Consider the following 21,587-nt stretch of genomic DNA (forward strand, 5'->3'; position numbering starts at 1 on the left):
GTTTTTTTGTGTATGCATGGTTGGGTTTGCAACTGTATGATTTTTTTTTTCTTTGTCTTTTATGCATCCCCATAAATTATCCATATGCTTTTCACTCAAAGAGTAACACTGAAGACCAATTATTAGACAATGTACCGTACACATGCAACTGGCAAAAAAGCTGACATTTCCTTATAAACAGTGAGTATTCTAAAAGCCTAACACTAAATATAAAATACTACACATTTTCTATGATCAAACAGCATTTTCAAAACAGTCTGAGAATGTACAGTACAAAAAGTATCAAGTCCATATAGATGTTGTTCGCTCTATGAGTACAACAACTTTGTGAAGTTCACAAAGCATTCACAAAGTCTATCAATGCAGAGTTAAACAGGAAGCATTACTCCCGTCTACCGCTCCAAAAAATCCAAAATATGCAAACGAGGCTAATCAAACTTTAAATCTCACTCTTGTAACAATCCGATAATAATTATCTTCCCTGGATGAGCCATACTGCAGCTGAAATGACTGCTGGTGGGGATCGAAGTGTAGAGTAAATTAAACGAATTGATCAGAATAACTGAGCTGCACAGGGGTTCAACCCCCAATGCAGAGAGGGGCCTTTTGGCACCACAGCCATAATGGTGATATTGAATGCTTCAGAATTGTTTTTTTTTTTCACTCAAGAAAACAGAAGCGAAGAAATTTAACAGAACATTGGTCCATGCTTCCTGATTAGTTAACTTGAATAAAACTCTTTAATTGCAGGGTAAAGATTAGATTAATGGTCGTGGCAGCTTGTGTGCTTTTTTCTTTTTTTTCTTTCCAGACACATCCTGCTAATTTGGAGTAAAAAGGAATCTGAGGCCATTTAATGAAATTAAAAATAAACATATGAAACATTTACATATGAAAATCAATGCTAATTAGCCATATTTCTACATTTATTTCTTGTTTCTGGCCTTTTTGGTATATGTTCTGCTTGCGGTAGATTGATATTCTGCGAACAAGGGACAAATTAGTGAGGGTGTGTTGTTGTCAAACAAGACATGATTGCAAAGAAAGAAGAAGATAATTAGGCGACGTGAGATGAAAGATCCTCATGTGTCACTTTACATGGTGGCCAAAAGAAGTGAGCCGTGCCAGAAGTCTCCTTGTAGCCCTTTGATGTCATATCCTCATTTTGATTGTTTTTAATCTTTTTTTGAAAATATGTTTGTGGTTATATTTAGATATTTTTCTCACTGTTATTTCAACACCTTACACCATTTCTCATATGCATGAGTGAGTTTGAGTGAGAGCCATGGGTTAAGGGACATTAGCTTGTCTCAAGCTTGAAAACCTCACCAGGAGATAGACCTGTTTTTCTTTTAAGCAACACAGCGGTAGGTAAGAATCATGGATCAGCAAGCGGAATGTGTTTTACTGGCTTTGAGAGGAGAAAAATGGAGGAAAAAAACACTTCCTGTGGATGCTAAAAATGGAGCCTTATAACATGACCTAACATTTCAAATAACAAGAGACGTAGTTACTCAGTCACAGTTCAGAGAGCACAGTAAAGACAGTATGTTCCTAATATTGCAGTGGTCGTGGCCTAATGGATAGAAACTAGAGTCGGACTTGTAAGCCGAAGGTCGTGGGTTCGAGTCTCAGGTCCGGCAGGAATTGTAGATGGAGAGCACAGGTTCTGAGTATGGTTCACCATACTTGGCCGCACATTACTTCACTTTCACTTTTTTCACTTTTCACTTAATACTGACAAATACATCTGGACAAAACATTTAGGCATTGAAAAAAAAAAAAAAAAAAAAAAAAAAAAAAACTCGGAGTGCGGGACTATATATATATATATATATATATATATATATATATATATATATATATATATATATATAATATATATATATATATTATATACTATATTATAACAATTAGCCTAGGATATGTTTCTAGATGTATTTAGTATAAATGTGTTCCAGTTTGAGTACATTTGTGACCTAACTTATAGCAATAAAAAAAAGCTACCCAAATACAGTTTTTCTTACAGTCATTTCAGCCCTACAATTGGAACTCATTGGCTTACGCTTAAAATATACACATTTTTACTGGCATCGATGGTTACATGAAAAACCTTGAACTTCCATGGAAACTTTAAATTCCCCTAAAGGTTATTCATATTATTTTTAGTGTATTTATTTTTTGTTTAGAGTGTAGCACCAATATACAGTCCCTCCAGGATTTTGTGATTCTGCGATCGCTGAATTTATCGCAAAATCAAGCAAACTCACAAAAAAAATTAACACGATTCCGTAATTCCCGCAGATCTTCTGCAGTTTTTGGGCTTAGACACGTCCCGTGACAACATCGCAATGCACATTCAGTCAAAGAAAGGTTGTTTCTCAGTTCCAAAAATGGTATGAACAGCCTTGCGTTCTCATCATGACCGATTTACAAGAGCTACATTGGATAAACGAACTGAGAGCAGAACAAATCCACACTACTCATTTGGGCTACACAGTGCAGACCGTTTATCTGTTCGAGCCGGAGCCACAGGCTGATCTCGATCACGCGACACCGTTATACACAGCACTGGGAGATACATTGAAGAAAGCAGTAGAATTCACCACAGAATCAGTAACATCTTTGTGAAATCTTGTGAGAAGCATTCAAATTCGGGACAGAATTCTGTTAAAGCTGATATCAGAACAAACACCACTGATGTGGAAACATTCCACAGGGGAAACATTGTTCAATAAACACAAAATCACCACCATTCACCATGAATTTAACATAGTAAAACTACAGGAACAACTTGTGGCAGAAATGGTCTAATGTTTTCAAAAGTGATTTTAAATGATTCACACAACTTTTCCCAGCACTTCAAAGCTTTAAGTATAACCGAATTTAAAAGTTATTTTTAATGTGACGATATTTGTTCATCCTTCATAGGTTGCCCCCATTTATAAAGCTAAAAGTTTCATTATGTAGGAAAGCAAACACTTATTTAAACATTAAAAAAAGATATTAAATTACCACTAGTAGATGTTTTTTTTATTAAATTGAACTGGTTCAAATCAGTAATATTTGTTAACTGGACAAATCACATTGTGTTTGTTACATGAAAGAAATAATATCTAAAATAATAATAATAATAAAATATGGGTGCACACAAAGTTTTAAATTAAATTAAGATTTTTAATTAATGTCACTTTATTGAATTTATGATCATTTTAGTTTAAGTGAAGCCTTGTTTTTATTAGCTGAGGTGATAATAAAACACCTGTTCTCGTAGTATTACCAGCTAAATATCATTTGAAAATCTCACAACAGTTCATATATAAAAAAGCAAATAAGCAGGGCTCCCAGTGGCTGTTTTGTATCTGAATAACACAATAATTCAGCAGCCGTTATAGCACGCAATTTAAGTGGTCATGGGTTAAGAGTTTGTGAAACCAAACAAAACTGGCACTTGTGATTTGAGTTTTCCTGCACAGTGATTGCATTATGTTGAGGAGCTTGGTGCAGCAGGGGTGAAGAGACACGCTACGCTATTTTAAGAGGTGGATGGGTGATGAGTGCTAGAGAGCGTGTGCACAATTCATTTCTGCGCTTGACTGCCCTTCACAGGGAAAACAAAATGTAGCAGATGTGCGATCACTCTCGTATTTGACAGGTGCATGACAAAAACATATCCTCCGTGCCAGTGAAAGTTTATTTGTGTGATTGATTGTTTATTTGTGTCTTTGTGCGATGGCCTTCATTTATACAATGGTTTAGCTTTTAAGCTGGTAGCTTATCAGAAAATTTATATATTTTCTTGTTTTCTATAACCTGCAAATTTCCTGAATAGTAATGAGCTGCAGCTGAGCTGAAAATAAAGGCTGGATTCTTGGGTCTGAGTACTCTGATGTTCAGCATTTCTCTGTGGCAACACATTTTGAGCATGTTGATACAGTATAATTCTGAACTGAGCAATTATGATACTTGAACGGTACTTTAAGGGCACTATATGTCTATAAACCTAATCATTTCTATAGACAAAGTAAATCTAGTAAGACAGTTTAGTATATATAGCAGTCATTTATGGCACCTATTAATGTTGCCATGTAACCATAATGATCAGCACATCTTTCTTGTTTGATACGTGACAAGATGCTCTCCTTTTTCCATCTTAATTTGTGATAATTTGCTGCCATGGATTGTATTACTTGTTCCATGTAATTTCCCATGAAATATATAAATAATATATAGATAGAAGTTAATGTAAAAACTGTTTTTTTTTTTTGTCTTTAATATTATAGTACTGTGCAAGTAATAGGGCTCCCTAGTGTTTTACAGCATTAGTCGAGATATATTTTATTTTATCCTTAGGAGCATTTTAATGAAATTTTTATTTAAAGGCAAAGTGCCAATTTTAGTTTGATTAAAAAAAAAATTAAAAAAGCAATTTTATGTTTAGTATTTACCCCCTGCTATACCAAAAAATGTACCAAATGTATTATTTAAAATTATAAATGTATTATATATATACTTTGTATTTTAGTCATATACTTGCTGTTCCTCAAACTCAAATTTTAAATAAATAAATAAATCCTGATATGTTAAGTTGGTGCTGCGGATTAAACCATATGTTGCCACCATTCCCAAATAAAGAAGTATAACATTAATGACTACTACTTTTGCCCTACTTCAGTTAATGTTACTCATTTAACACTCATTATTAATGTATTGATCACTGTAGGGTAGGTAGTAACTGAAGACTTCACAGTAACATTGGCTAATGTGATGTACGTGACAACAACATTAATAATAGGGTGAACCTTATTAACTTCTTCCTTTCTTTTTTGAAGTAAAACCATATAACTTGTAACCTACAGTATGAGTCAGGGTCAGAGTCAATGTTTGATGCTTAAACATCAATAAAAAGCCAAGCAATATTCAGTGCTCCGTTATTTATTTATATGTAGTCAGTGATTGATTTTGACTAGCATGTGCTAAGGTGTGATTACTGCCATTTAATTAGGTTCCCTGCCTTGTTGTAGACACAGAGGATTTACTCTACATAAACACACCATTCAAACAATTAACAAAGAAATCGACACATAAGCCCAGCTACCTTTAGTCTCCATAATGAGACAACGATGATTTTTATTTTATTTTTTTCGCCAATGAGGCTTGACCAATCTTTTTTTCATATGCTGTATTTTTCCTCATTAAATCTTAATGCAGTAAAACTGTGTTAGTAAATGCATTTCTTCAGAGTCCTCATAAGTGTTTGTGCTCCAGATGCAGTCATCTTTGAAAGTCTGGCCACAGATGAATCGTTTGGCACTGGTCTCACTAGTTCCTTTTGTCCTCCCCATTGCAACTGTCCAATTATCTTTTTTCTTTCTTTTTTTTTTTATTTGGTGGAGAGAGTGAGTCTGTGCAAGAAGACTTGTTGGAATAGGGTTGGAGGGGGATGCCTGGTTTCCAACTAAGCGTAAATTCTGTACTGGATAACAAGCTCCAGCTTACTGTGTATCTGTGTTAGGACATGGCTTTGGGCACTTCACATATTCCCTCATTTAAGTCTCCTTGTTCTGTGCAGTATTTAAAAAAGCAGCAGTGGGGTTGGGGATGTGGTGGTGGTGGTGGGGGGGGGGTGTCTCCATAACATCTATATTCAGTTATAGCTATATTGTGACATCAGTTGGTGGCAGTCCATCTCCCATCATGCATCTGGTAGACAATATCTTTAAAGTATATAATCTTTCTTTATATGTTCTCTTGTTTGAGAGTGTGTTGTGTACTGTTCTATGCATGCATGTGTTTGAAGTTCATGTTTTATCTGTTTAGTTTTAGTCCACCTGTTAATAATTACTCACTCTCAGTGCACTGGCCATGTGTTTGTATGGTCCGCCTTATGTTCTGCTGTATGACTCATCTATGCACAATAAACTCTATTCTACATCTTTGTGACTTTAAGATATATTAGGCTTGTGATTCACAAACATATCATGAATGTTTAAGAACCATCTGTGAATAGTAGGCATCAGTTGGAGCTTGTCAGTTTCACACACATACATATGGAGGTTCAAAAAAGTATTTGGACAACTACACCAACATATGTATGGGGGAAAAAAGTGTAGTGAGTATTTATTTTTGATTGATTGATTGATTGATTGACTGATTGATTGATTTAATTTAGATTACCTTTGCTGTCACCTAACACTCACTTCAAGTTTAATATAACACTGTTAAATGTAATCTTCCACTAAACTGTTCAATCATTAACAAATAACTACACAGTAACAAATAAGTAATCAATATTAGCACTCTAATAACTACTGTTAACTAATAAGAAACTCTCATTAATGGATTAGTAAGTAATAGTGCACAGTGAATATGGCAGTTCACTATTAGCGAATCAGTAACTACTATTTTTTCATATTTCCAAGAGAACTAGAACTACTGTATGCAGGTTATGAATAATGTATAATTGATTCTAAAGTGAAGTTCATGGAAACCCACTAGTAATTACTCAAGTATTACCAGATCCTTCAGAAGTAATTACTTATTATTTGTATCAGTATTTTAAAGTATATATAAAAAAATTAACTAAAAGCTTTTGAGAGTTTTGTAAGTTACTGGATAGTATGACTCAAGTCTTGTTAAAAACCCAAAAATTAAATACTAATTAAATAAACTCAATACTAAAAAATTAAGAACAAATTAGTACCAAGTCATGACAATATAATTATTTTATTGGGTTACCATGGTCTTCACTTTAGAATACTGATCCAAATAATTAGTAATTCCTTTAGAAGGACGATGTAGTAACACTTGAGTAGATACTATCCAAGACCAGTCAGTATTTTATAGTGTTTATATAAGAGTTACATAATCAGATTACTTTTTTAAAGTAACGCATTATTTTTTTAACTTAGAAGGAAATATCTGAGTTACTTTTTCAAATAAGTAATGCCAGTTAGTTTGTTTCCCATGTCTTGTCTTGACATGTCTTGACAGCTCTTGTGTTGCAATGTTGAGAGAAATCGGGAGTAAGTGCAGAAGCATTGTGCGTGCTCTGTGAACATGATGCTTTCTGTAGTTCTAGAATAAATATGAACGTGTATTTACTTATTTCATCTGCACAAAAACAGATTCAGTATTCCTCAAAATGAATAAAAACAGTCAAATGTAAACTCAGAATATTATACAAACCTGCAATAATTAAATGTGCATAATAAGACAAAATAATTTATGTATTCAATTCCATTTATTAAACTATGTTTACAACTTACTACTTACTACTAAGTTTGCTACTGACCTTTGATGATCCAATTCAAACATACTAACCAAAAAAAAAAAATTGTTTCATTTTTGTTGTTGTTGAATAGTGTTCAACTTCCTCTCCTGCATTATATTCTTCATGACACAAATTTAGTTTTGCTTCAGCCTGAGGTGCATTCATTTCACTTTTGTTGTGTAAGGGCTTTTACATTTGTAAAAGAACTATTAAAAACAAACAATCAAGCCCTGCTCAGATTAAAAAAAAAAAAAAAAAAGAAAAAAAAAAAGGAAATCAAAAGTAACGTAAGACATTACTTCCATAAATGTAACTAAGTAATGTAATTAGTTACTCTTTGGGGGAGGAACACAATATTGCAATGCTGTAATCCCTTCTGAAATTTTTTTCCAACACTGGATCCAAATAATCTGTAATCCCTTCTGAAAGATTTGGTAATAACTGAGTCTTTTCTAGTGGGTAACCATGATTTTCACTTCGGAATTAATTATACATTTTGCATTATTCACATTAATTACGAGCCTCTATATACTAGTTATCTGAGAGATATGAAAAACATAATAGTTACGGATTAGCTAATAAATTTCAATTTAGCCCTATTACTTACTAATACGTTAATGAGAGTTTATTGTTAGTTAATAGATAGTTAGTTAATAGAATCCTAATAGTGCATTACTCATTTGTTCAAGTGTAGTTGCTTGTTATTGACAGAACGGTATACTAAAGTGTTACAATTATTATTATTATTATTATTATTTTTTCATATTGTACATTTATGAAGTTTTGATGCCTTAATTAAGTTTTTAAAAACTGATTTTAAAATAATTGTGCATAGCTTTAAGTATTTAATATAGACAGAATGGTAAATAATTTTAATATCAGCCATGATTGTCTGCTATAACATGAAAAAAATAATTATTGCTTCAGTACTGACTGTAATTTTTAATACAGATGCATGCTTAATTGGCATTACATAAATAATACCCCTAAAAGCTGCGGAGTAAAAGTAATTGTAAGAGTAAGTTAGATGCGAAAAAGCACTAGAATCATTGGTTTGCACATTACACTTCCATATTTTGTTGTCTAATGTAATGACACTGAGACATGTTTAAGTGACTTATGCTGCACACACACAACACAATATAGCCCTGATTTTCCACTCACCAAAATTTAATACAAATCACTGGAAGGAAAGTGTAAAATTCGGTGGAAATTTATGTGAGTGACAATCATTGTTTGAATGATCAAAACCTATGATTTAATAGAAGTGCTGATGCATCCCCAGGGTAATGTGAATATTTAGTAGTTTAAATATGAAGACCTGTCTGCAGTCCAAATCCAGGTGCTAAAATGTGTTTTCACCAGAACTGACATCGGTGATGACTTACAGTTGGGTAATATGAAAAAAAAGTTGGGTGGTGTATGGGCTTCATTGAGTGTCCAAAATACCATTTGTGGCCACTGTACATGAGTTCATTCTTAATCTGACTTTTTCATTCGTGATCTTCTTCCTGTCTAAATTCACTCAGTGAACTTGATGCATGTAGTTGTAGATGATTGAAGTAACCAAAAGGGTAATGAGTCGATCAGCTTCTTGTGCTTTAGGGGGGTCTATCGGGTTCTACGTTCTATCCATCGTCAGTATTGAGCTGCTGTCACTCCCGTTCATGTCTCATTTCTATTCCCCTCCCCCAACACCGACGGCACTTTAAATGTTTGTCAGACGGGACACAATAACACACTTTAAATTAAAATGGTAATACCCAGCTCACCATTAACCTTCTGACTCCTCAGTTTGACGTTATGTAACCACAGCTGAAGCCATCTCTCAGAGGAGATGGAGGCTAGGAGGTTGAAAGCAGCCCAGCCTTGAATATATAATTCCCCTGAATGTGTTTGCCTTTGGTGTTTAATTTACTTTCTCTTACACAGGTCAGTGAGTCCCTCGTCAAACACGCTGTGCATGGTAATGGGGACCAACAGGAATGTGTGTATTGTGTATTGTATGAGCTTTCTTCAGGTTGTGAGTGGCACGTTTGCATGGGGTTAGTGCACTGATTTTAGTGCACACTTGAGTGTGTCTGACATTAGAAAAATTTATTTTGTTCCCATAGGCTGGGATGCCATGACACCCACCAATGTCTCGGACAATCAAAAGTATTTACTTTTAAGCAAATTATAAAAAATAACTAGGGGTGTGTGTGTGTGTGTATAATATTTCTATTATAGTTTAATAAATGTTATATATATATATAATATTGCCTATTATCAAAAAATCAAAAGAAAAAATAATTTGAACATTCATAATAGTAAGCAATCTTTCGAATCAGCATATTAGAATGATTTCTGTTCTGAATGATTTTGTGATTCTAAAGACTGAAGTAATGGATAAATTATAAAATTTAATCTAATTTAATATATTCGGATATAGATAAAAATGGGTACACATATATTTGTTAATAATAATAATAATAATAATAATATATATACAAATCTATTCTTCCATATGTTGTTGTTGTTATTATTATTTTTGTAACTATTATTAAATAAAGATAATTTCAGAAAAAGGTTAAATTGTTTCATGGATGTTAGAAATGTTCATGGCTGATGAATTTTCTTAATCTATTTGATTTATTTATTTATTTTTCAAGTGTGATAAACAGTTCATTTTGAACCCCGCTGTCTACAGAACAAACAATTATTAAACAATGAAAACACTTTGTGCCACAGCAAGATGCCCACAAATATGTTGCAGCCCCCATTATGTGTCTCAGCAAGTACCTGATCATAATTTACCTAATGATAGCAATTGGCATTTGTTGTTTTTATGATTTATATTATATAACTTTGCAATTTTTTTCAAAGTGAAACCATTTTGATTTAATGAGCTTGTAGTCACATGCATAAACTGAGACATCAAAGGCAGATCATTGTGTTGCAGAGGGACGATAGTAATGAACAAAGAGATTTATTGCTTGCTTTACCTTTTTTAGGCTCATTGGCAGGTCAACAATGACAAATTAACATGAAAAAAAGCAGATCATGCAGTTGTTATAGAGAGCAGACACCATAGGACATGAAGGTTCAAGCCTTGTAAAAAGTTTGTGGTTGAATGTTTTCTGTAATGCCTTTATGTGTCGTATTTTGTAAGCCTACGTGTTCCCATGACAACCGTGTTCTTAAGAGTCATACTTCATTTATGCTTGTGGGTGTGTGAGAGACAGACAGTTCAAAGGATTTATCATCATTATTTTAGTTCTTAACAAACAAATGGAGAGAGTGAGTTGTAATTACATACTCGCCATATTTTCAAAATCTAAATGTGTAGTCCAGCTGACACAGAACCTACCAAGTGCACAGCATCTTTAATGCAATATGTTTGTTTTACTGTAGTTGTACAACAGATCCGCTCATGGAAATGTGAATGTTTACATTAATTAAACATTATCTCCTGCTCTTTACACAAATAAATTTTGTTCACGTCAGTCTCAGAGGAGTCAGGGGTTTGGTTCAGTTGTGGTCTATAGCATCGCTGGTGCTTCTCATCCAGCCTGAGGCATCTTTATCTTGCCTTAGGGTTTCTGAGCTCTGGGTCTGAGGATTTGAACTTCTCACCTTAGAGATACTGACCCTCAGACTCCACCTGTAGAACTACTGATTGATTCTGGTTCACCTTCATTTCTAATGGCAGTGTTTTACTTGCTGTGAATGAGTTTGTAATTAGGTTCTGTTTTCATTTTTAAATGCATTCTGTTATAAAATAGCATATTTTTTCCATTATATGAACCCATCATTATTTACATTTATTTCTAAAACTTTATTTCAGTTTCACATTTTCAATTATGTAAATTGTTCCTTTAGAAATCTGTTTTTATTATTATTATTATTATTATTATTATTATTATTTATGAATATTAAAACTTTATAATTATAATTATTCATGTAGCACACACTTTTATCCAAAGCCTGCAATATAGAATGCTACAGGTTTTTATTTAGGGAATGCTACATCAAAATCCCAAAAATTCACCATGGGTTCCCTCTAGATTTTTCATATGCCGTTTTATGATGGGCATCAATTTTTCAATTTATGAGTAAAACAAGGTATATGGTAAACAATAATTTAACGGATTGCTCTACACTGTAAATTACACACACACATTGAAAATGTACATTTTGATGCAGTTATGGTTATATATAGTTAAAATAATAATAATAATAATAAAATCCTATAAGTAACAAACTACTACTAGTAGTTAACCTACTATTAAGTATCAGGATGAAATTCCATGCACAGTTTGAGTACAGTGCGTCAGGACACTAAAAGCTCTGCTCTTATGCAGTGTTCGCTACACACTGGCTTACATGCTGAGATAATACTACCCTCTGTTGGGCTGTGTGTGAAATTGCTTAAAACTACTTCAGTGCTATGTAAAACGAACAATGAACTCACATGTGGCTGGCATGACAATGAAACTCAGGGCTTCGTGTGGTGAGTGCATGGGCTATACTTTTAAAATACATGTTTACTTGGCATTGTGAGAAAACTTATCTTATTTTTATCCGCTGTTCAACACCTTGATGCACACGTCTGAAGATTCTGTTTAGAATCTGAACAGGAAATAGCAGCTTAACTGTAAATCCCAGCAGTTTTACACTCCTAAGTCTTCTCCTTTGATCACTGTGCATCTGTTGACCAGCGATGTGTTGAGGCTAACTCTGCTTCACCGCTTTTCAGCAATCAGAGGAGCTCAGGTTTGAGAGGCCACCGCAATGTTCGGTCCCAGTAGGGATGTAGACAGAAAGAGAGAGGAGGGGTCAAGAGAGATCAGCCAACTCAGTTCAGACTTTGTAGTCTTCAAGGCCAGAAAGATGTCTGAAGTAAAATGTTTTTCATCTTCACACTTTTCAAGAACTATCGGAGCAATATAGGTTATTTACATTTGAGTGTTTCAGTGCTTGAGAGGCAGTGATGAACAAGAAGTTCAATTTGCCATCATCATGGTGAAGCCCAAAGTATACCCATTGCTCCATCTCACGTGACATACTTTTTGTATTCATGTGAGTTTAATTAGATTAAAAATAAATAAATAAATAAAATAAAAACACTTTTATGTTTTCAAAAAAATGTTGAGTTTGAGTTTTTGACTCAAAAATGTCTAGTGGTATAACCAAGTAAAACTAAAATACATATGTTCCTTACACCTTGAATACCTGTGTGTGATCTAAATTTATTATATTCTGTCAAAAATATCAAAATTATAAACACAAATCATAATACAAACCAAGACACATCATAAACACAAATTAAATAAAATTTAAGAGACGTCTTGGCTTTCACATAAGTCATGATGGACTATGTGAGTTCTTTCTATGATATCATTTCCTGTTTTTATTTTTCTGCATGTATACTGAATGTTGTTTGCAGGGGCATAGCAGACAATTTAAAATGGGGGAACACAGCTATCAGTTGATGTGTCCTCAAGGGCCAAATAAATACAGTATGCATTATTTATAAATCAGGTGAGAAAAACTACAGACATGATACGAGATACTATCTGAGCATAATAAGTATTTTCCAGAGAGTTATAAAAGAGAAGTCCTGCTATTTAAGATCATTCAGTCCAGAGCAATGATTGATTTTCTCTTATTCTTTTGTTTGATTAAGTTAATGACAGTTTTATTATGCTGCTGTCACTTTAACACCAAACTAATTACCATACCAAAACAAAACACATCATACCTTCCCAAAACAATTACACATTCCCTATAACTGACCGTGTTTACCTAAATACTCTCTCAGATGGCCATTTTGACATAATTGTCTGTATAACTGTAAAAGTGCAATAAGAAGCAAAAAAAAAAAAACTGTTTCATGGCTTATCACTTTATACTTACTTTAACACTGAGCACTGTTCTTAATTTTCTCAGTAATGTGTCATCTATATCAATCTAACGGGTCAATAACTTTAAAACTTTAAGTACTGCACTGCATATACAGTATATATTTACATGCCGCAAAATCTCTATTAAGATTCTTTGTTGCTTTGATATATATCTAACTGCTATACCTATTGTTTTGTTTTTTAGAAGGGAAATCCCACCTGTGTACATTCTAGAGAGGCTAGCCTGGCATTTGCCTTAATGCACCACAAAAATATTAGCATGAATTATTGATATTTATGATATTTTTTGATAAATGATATTTTTTAATAAATGAATAGACAAAAACAGCCCTCAACCACTACTACAACATCATTGTTTTCAAACATATCCCCCTTGTTTCTGCTTTCCAGGATCTCTGAGCTCACAGACCCAATGACGGGTTTAAATTTTTAATGGGCCAGACTGTTGAGGAACCAAGAGAACAACTAAGAAGTGGCAGAGTTAATAGGACAAAAGTGGAGTACTGTGCAATGAAGAGCTGAACTTCACAACCACAACTCAATCACAACTGCTCTCTTTTTAGAGTTTCAGTCAGAAAAATAACAATAATCTCCTCCAATTGCACTAATTCTTGTAAGGACAATGCCATTGATTTTAATGAAAGGCACAGTCCCTCCTTCTTTTGGCTTGAGATAGAACAATATTGAACGGGGCTTGCTGCAAATGCACATTACACTTGATTGTGCATTACAACATCGATTGCTATGATGGCCAGAGAGCTATCAAAGCAAATGTAACTGGGCTAGAAGCTGTGATTACTACCCCTCCTTTCGTCCCTCCCCGAGGAGCATTTTTGGTGTCTGCTTTTAACACATCCATGGGTCAACGTGCTGAAAGACTGCCGGTTAACCCATAGCCTGAAAACTCATCACCCAAAAAACCCCCATCCAAAAACCTGCAGTACTGCCTTTGCTTTTATCCTGCTGTCTTATTTAGTCTTTACTTTCCTCTCTTCTTCTTTCATTTATTTTTTTCTTTTTGTGACCTTGTCAAGTTTTTGGCAAGTAGTGTGTAATTTCCTGGACAGATTTAGTCCAAGAAAGCACTGTGGTGTATGTGTGCAGATGGAAAACTGCATCCATTTGATGGCCTATCATTTAAAATGAATCATTATTTTTAACAAACCGAGAAAGAAATGGTTTTGACTAGCAGGAGAGCTGTCGTTTAAGTTTCATATTAATCACCTTAAGCCCGAGACACACTGCACGATTTTTGGCTGTCCCAGACGTGAAACAATCGTGGCGATTTCTGTGATTGTGGCTCCTAATCGGTGGTCCTATGTGGTATCAAAGATGGTCGTTGTCATCTTGCGACCAAAGATAGCCTATGATAATTTTCTGGCAGTGTCAAAATTCAGCATGCGTCCACAGATACGACCCACATTTACTGACCAACCAGTAAAAATGAAATCAATGATGCAGTTTTCATGGCGCTAAAACGTAAAACTGCTTAACTCAAGCTCTTATTTCTTCCACTTTTGCCACTCCCACTTTTTTCAGCACACATAACTACATCTGTCAAAGTGTGATTAATTATGCTCTTTTTGTTTACCACTAGCTCATGCTAATGACGTTATAGAAAGTGTGTCGTAGCCTACGAGTCATTAGGTGTCATCGTACAGTCTACATGCACCTTTTGAAGAACAGAGTTCATAGTGTGAAAAATTTTATAATAATTTTATAATATAAAAAAACTGGATAAAACCACATGGACGTGGTCTGGTGAAACCATGCGGTAGCTGCTGGACCTTTTGAAGAACAGAGTTCATAGTGTGAAAAATTACAGGAGACACTCAATGTGCTACTGTAATATAATTTCATTAATCATTTAAACCTGAAAAAAAACAACAACACAGTTTCTTTCCAGCAAGCATGCGTGAAGTAAATGAGAATGCCAGATAAAATGCATTAGATTGGAAAACAACATATTAACTGTGCATTCATTATTTATTTTATTTTTAATTATTTTATTTTTTTTTTGCTTTGAAATGCAGCATTCCATGTACTGAACTGAAAATTACTAGGCCATTTTGTTATGTTTTGTTGCATTTCCACAAAGCAATACTCAGCGCTTTTTCTTTTTCCAAACTATTGATCCATGTGGTCTCGCACCTAAGTAGAGCCATTTCATTTTAGAAGATGGGGGGTGGGATTTGGCTAATGAATGGCATCCCGTCTGAGCGACCCCTGTTAATAAAATTAATTGCTTGAAATCTTACACAGATCACAGCTCTGGCTTGGTATATTTATTGAGTGGCCTACCATTTATGGAGACAACTAAACAGTCAGAGAGCCAGAGAGAGAAAGAGACAGAGACGTACTTGGAAGTGAACATGAGCCGTCAGCGCTGTCAGAGCACCATGGTAACCATGAGCAAAGTGCGATGTCTGTATACATGGAGTGAACAACCAGGCTAAACAAAGGACTCAAACATTTCAAAAGTGTCATGGGTTCAGTGTCCTCTCTTCACCTGTCAGATTGAACAAGAATGAAAGGCTGCACAGTTATGCGTGAGAAACTATTACGTGGTAACCCTTTGTGCAGCTACCAGACAATTGCTTACTTGCTCAGTTCCTGAATCTTGCAGCTCCTAGCATGAGGATTATTTTAAAAAGGCTGCACATCAAAAACAATAAATGTTTCCAATTACCATCTATATGCAACTGTGGGTATGGTGAGTCACTCACCATTAAAGTATCCTGCTTCCTGTGCTAGTGATTGTGACTTCCACTGTGCTGCTGCTTAGTTAATTAGAAAGTTTTTTTTTTTTTTTTTTTTTTAAATCAAAATATGTTGAACATAAGCTGATTAGATGAAAATATTAGATTGAAATTTGTAGATCTTTGGAAATGAAACATTTAAACTGTATCACATGAGCAATAATGCTTTTGTGGTAGATATAATTTTGTGTTTTTGTGCCAGAAAAGTATGTCTCTGATTAAATGATGTAATTTCATATAAACGTAAAACAATGTTGCTCTCTTAAGTAGCTTCAATGTAAAACTGTGAAATTGTTATAATTGAAAATACTGTATCTGATTTCTGTTTTAATATATTTTCTGTCAGGACAACTATCATCAAAGATGACTGACAATTAGCATAGAGTTTGGATTGGCGATATGGTCCTGTTATGTGCAAGAACTCCATGCGCATCCATGCAGCCTAGCTGTAATATCAGTAATACATTTATATTGGTTCTGTTCTGTTTGAATGTTGATCTGCTTAATATTTTTCTCTTTCCATGATTCAGAAAGTTCAAAAGAACAAAATTTATTTGAAATAAAAATATTTTCTAACATTATAAATGTCTTGTGTAATATGTTCTTGCTGGAAACTTAATTGACTCCTAATTATTAAATGGTAGTTTAGTGAGCTATTGTTGGTTTGAAGCATAGTTTACATGTGATTTCACAATCACATTGAATACTCACAAAAACCCTGTTTGCCTAGCCCAGTCACAACAACAGCTGTTATAGATGTCTTTGATGGCAGCTCATAGTCATGTTTTCATGTGATTTCACAATCGTCTGGAATACTTACAAAGCTCTTCTGTTCTGTGTAGATGCCCAGTAATATTAAACCACACAGAAGCACTGCCTATTAGGATGCTTTTTGTGCAACATTAAGAGAGCACATATTTAGAAGTATATGCATATTTTTTTCATAAAAACTGTCCACAACATTATAGTATGATGTATTCAAGCCTACCACTACTTTATGACAAAAGCTTGTGGCACTGTTTGGTCATTTTATTGTCTCAGGTCAAAGTATAATAGTTTTCAGTTTTCTGCTACTTTATTTTGACCTTGGTACTAATGCTAGCATATTATTCATCTGAAATCCGGTATACCTATTTTTGCAGGAACAGTTTTTTGAATATTCATTTTATGCAAACTACACTTGGAACAATGGAACGATCCTTAAAGCAGGGGGCTAAATCCAGAATTGATTACTGCTGGAGGAAAAGGCCATAAATCCTCAGTTATATTAAAGAACAATTTTGTCTCCATTGTGGAACCTATAAAAAATCCTAATGTCCAATCCCACCCTAGCTCTGGTAAATTATAAAGGTACTTAAGGTTGACATGTTTATGTATATTCCCATACCTCCCCTGCACCAAGTCAATTAGCTCTTATTCCTGGTCAACAGCTCACAAAAGCAAAGACCACAGCAATTCCAGTAATAGCCAGGGGATGGGCGGCTTGTGAGAGATTTACATTTCTTGCGGTCAGATGGCATTTTTGCTCCAACTTCTGCTTGTTATATCTTTTCATATTAACATGAGTAATGAGTTTTTTATTTTTAATGCAATTGAGTAAGCTCCATCTTAACTGCTGTCATTTGATTAAATTTTTCATATTGCTTTTAGTTAAAAACATTATGAGTCACACATGTCACTTCGTGCCTCCATTAGTGCACTGAGGTAATGGATGCCAAGTGGATTGTTGGCTATAATAAGAGCTAAAAACTGTCCACATCAGACTATAACAAAAACCTATAACACCAAAAAAACAGACTACAAAAAACAACAAATAATATTTTATGGGGGTGATTGTGAAACTGTCTAATATTCCAGCTCTGGAAATGAACCACATGATGTCATTTTCCATTATTTTTCATTATTTCATAAAATGGAGTTAGACTAGTCAAAGTTATGTTAGAGTAGGTGTTTTGTGTGTCCCAGAGCTTATGGTTTTATTTAACCTGGGTTCAGTGAAAAAACATATCTGTGGTGACATTTCTGCAAAATGATATTGCGTTGCTTCTTGCATGTTTTGCCACACTTTCAAAGCAAAATGTCCAATGTGTGGTGCTGAAAGTGCATCCAGTTTTATCTGGAACAGTTAAATGTGAAGCTGTCGATATTTGACTACATTGGTTGTTGTACATATCTCTAAAAGGTTAAGTTCTGTCGCATTTGAAAATAATGTACCACTAAACCAAACCTAAGTGTCATCAAAAGTAAACGTAAAATAAAAACACATTTTCTAAAACAACCATGCCATTTTAGCTTGCCTTTACCAGTCTCTGATGTCTTCTATCAAGTGTCGTGACTCTTGTTTCATGGGACATGTACAAAGAACTAAAAAATAAAATTTCATCGCAAGTGTCCAATTCCTGACCTTATGTATCCTATTCCAAAATTTTGGAATAAATTTTTGACTCCCAAGCCTAGTTAATATGTTAAATAAAATGCTGTTTTTTTGTTCTATCGAAAATGTGCCTGAAGTCCACCGTGGTTGTTTTAACAAGCTACACTTTTAATGTTTAATTTTAAACCATTCAAGTCAAGAAGAATCGAGTGCTGTTTTCTCTACTGCACACACATCCTTGTGTAAGTGTGCTTTAGCCTGTAATTTTCATTCATAGTATTCAGGTACAATTAAATGTTTTGCAATAAGACTTGTGAATACATGTGAATGTTTTTTTGTTGTTTTTTTCCTTATTGGAATCGAAATTAAGTATTGAGAAAAAAAAAAGTCAGAATTGATCAGCAAAATCAGAAAGGATCATTAAAATTTAAACAATGCCCAACCTTATCCTTATCTATACCCCACATTATTACAGTGTGTGTGTGTGTGTGTGTGTGTGTGTATATATATATATATATTGCATTGCAGTTATATATATATATATATATATATATATATATATATATATATATATATATATATATATATATATATATGCTGTAATATATATATATATATTGCATTGCAGTTGTGTGTTTATTGCCTTCATGTTTCAGCAGTCATAATGTTAAATAGCATGTTATTCAGCTGTAGTTATATCTGCTATATTTGTTCATATAAGTGATTTCCTGGAATGTCATAAGTTTAATACTTCTATGAGTCTCACTTGTGAAACAGACATTACATGAGAGTGTTTCATTAATGCTCACATTGCCTAAGTTTTGTTAAAAACAGAAGAAAAAATAAATAAATACTTAAGTACTTTGTAATGCAGTTTTTCATTAAACTACTTTTTTACTCTACTTGAATCATATTATTTTTCAGTATTTTTACTTGTACTCTGTAAGTAAACTATTCTTTAAGTAGCAATACTTTTACTAAAGTACAGTTTTATTTAGTACTTGTTCCACCACTGTAATTTACATGAAAAGGAATAAAAGTGAATTGTATGTATTTGGAGTTTTTTTGCACAAATGTAGGCAGAGGCATGCTTTGTTTTGTTTTTGCTTTGGGTTTTTTTTCAGCCTTTTTTTTTTTTTTTTTACTTTCTTTTTTTTTTTACACTTTATAACACTTTTAAAAACCCCAAAAAGAACGGGAAACACAGAAAAGAGTAAAAGAGTGAAAAACAATAAAGTGCTTGTCGCTGAACTTATTTAATTTAAATGGCTGTTGAAGCTCATACGGTCCTCCTCTCTCCATTAGGGCAAGTATGAATAGGTCCTATTAATTACTTCTGACACCTTCTTGTTGTGAATTGCATGCTTGACACATAAATAAGAAAACAAGCATTGTAGGGACCATACATGGGAATATGAGAAAAAAGGGGAGAGATATCTGGAAATTAATCACACTCCAAATTGTAAGCGGTGAAAAGAGAAAAAGATGGGCTTCTATTCATGTCTCTTATAATTTACGGCACTTCTGAACAAACACATTAACAAAATACATAACACTAAAGAGGCAGAAAAGGACAGTTCATCAAACTGCATATCACAGACAGGAAATGTATATAAAAAAATCACATTCTCTACTTTCCTCAGTTTACCTGTGAAAAGCTACATTATGGACACATTTCCTCCCATGATGCTCAGGCTTTTCACAGGGAATAATGGCCACTCAGTATGTGACATGCACCATAAATCAAACAGGCTGGCGTTGTGTTTACCCTTTAGAGATGGGTTAAGGCTTGCAGAAACAGTATCTGCACCGTCCAGCTGTGTCCCTTATTCCGCTCATGCCGCTAATCACAGCATTCAAACCTCTCTCAGCCATTGTCTCGTTCTGAGTTTTGCCAAATTTCACCCCCGCAGTGTCACTCCTAGTTTAGGTGGCTTCCCCCACCCCTGCCCTCAATGCTATTTGAAGATAGTGTAAGCAGACATTCACTTTGCTGTAAAGTTGCAAACAAGTTCCATGTGGGTGAAGTTAAGTACCCGAATGTTGCTTCGACAAAACTTTGGAATAAATAGACGATTGGTTGAAACTTTCAAAAGAACAGATTTTCTGGGGATCTGCAAAACAGGGTTGTGCGCAATTCAGAACTGAAGTGAAAATGCCCCTTAATTTCAGATTCAATTGCTGAATATGATGCAGAATTGCAATTCACATTTAAATACAAGTATGCTATGGCTGCCGAAAATTCAGTTTTGTCATCGCAGGAATAAATTACCTCATAGAATATATTAAAATAGGACACAGTTGTTTTAAATTGTAATAATTTAACATTTTAATGTATTTTTGATCAAATAAATGCAGCCTTCATGAGCATAAAATACTTATTTTAAAACCATTTAAAAAATCTTACCAACCCCAATTTTTTGATAGATATTTAGACAAACACAATAACAACAGTGGAAGAACATGTAATTTCTCCGAATGGATTACCTGTTTTGAGTTTCGTTGATGTGATTCAATGTGTGCTCTTCCTGTCATTCAAATTAAACTTCCTGTGGGTTGTGTCTATTTCAGTTCAGATTTGCATTCATGAATTAAATAAGAGCTAACACGTAAGTTCTGAATTTTGCACAACCTTGCTTATGAAATATAATCAGGTTTAGTAGTAGGTACTTAGCAGAAGCTGTCTGTAGTGAAAATGACAAAATGGATGTCATTTTCTTCCCTCTTTTCTATAAGTATGTATTTGTAATTATAGAGGTTGCTGTCTGCCCTTGTGGTCCTTAGCTTTCTCTAAACTTCTCTATCAGACCCTATTTAAAGGTTTTCAGGTACAAAAAGCTCCTCCTAGACTGCCATTTTTTCTCAGCTTCGGCTCCGGAGGCCTAGGCTAATTGGTAGATCCACCAGGGAGCCCTTGACTGAATACTCCCAGTGAGGAGCGCATTTGCAAGCATGAGATCCATCCTCTAGACTGCCACTCAGTGGCAAGGGGGAACAGAGGAGCGGGAGATGATTGGGGAATGGAGGTGAGTGGATTTGTGTTGGCAGAAATAGAATAGCCTTGAATAATCAAAGCGTATTTGTCAGTAGATTTATTTATTAGAAGTATTCTGGTGTTTGCGGCCTACTAGTAATGAAAATGCATAGCTTACTTAAAAGTTAAAATCATTTTCTCACCCTCATGTCATTCCAAAACAAAACACAACAACACAAAAGGAGAACTTTTGGTGAATGTTCACTTTTCTTGACATTCACTGAAAGTAGATGGTGTCTGG

Source organism: Cyprinus carpio, chromosome B14 (assembly GCF_018340385.1).
Source record: "Cyprinus carpio isolate SPL01 chromosome B14, ASM1834038v1, whole genome shotgun sequence".
Classification (NCBI taxonomy): Eukaryota; Metazoa; Chordata; class Actinopteri; order Cypriniformes; family Cyprinidae; genus Cyprinus; species Cyprinus carpio.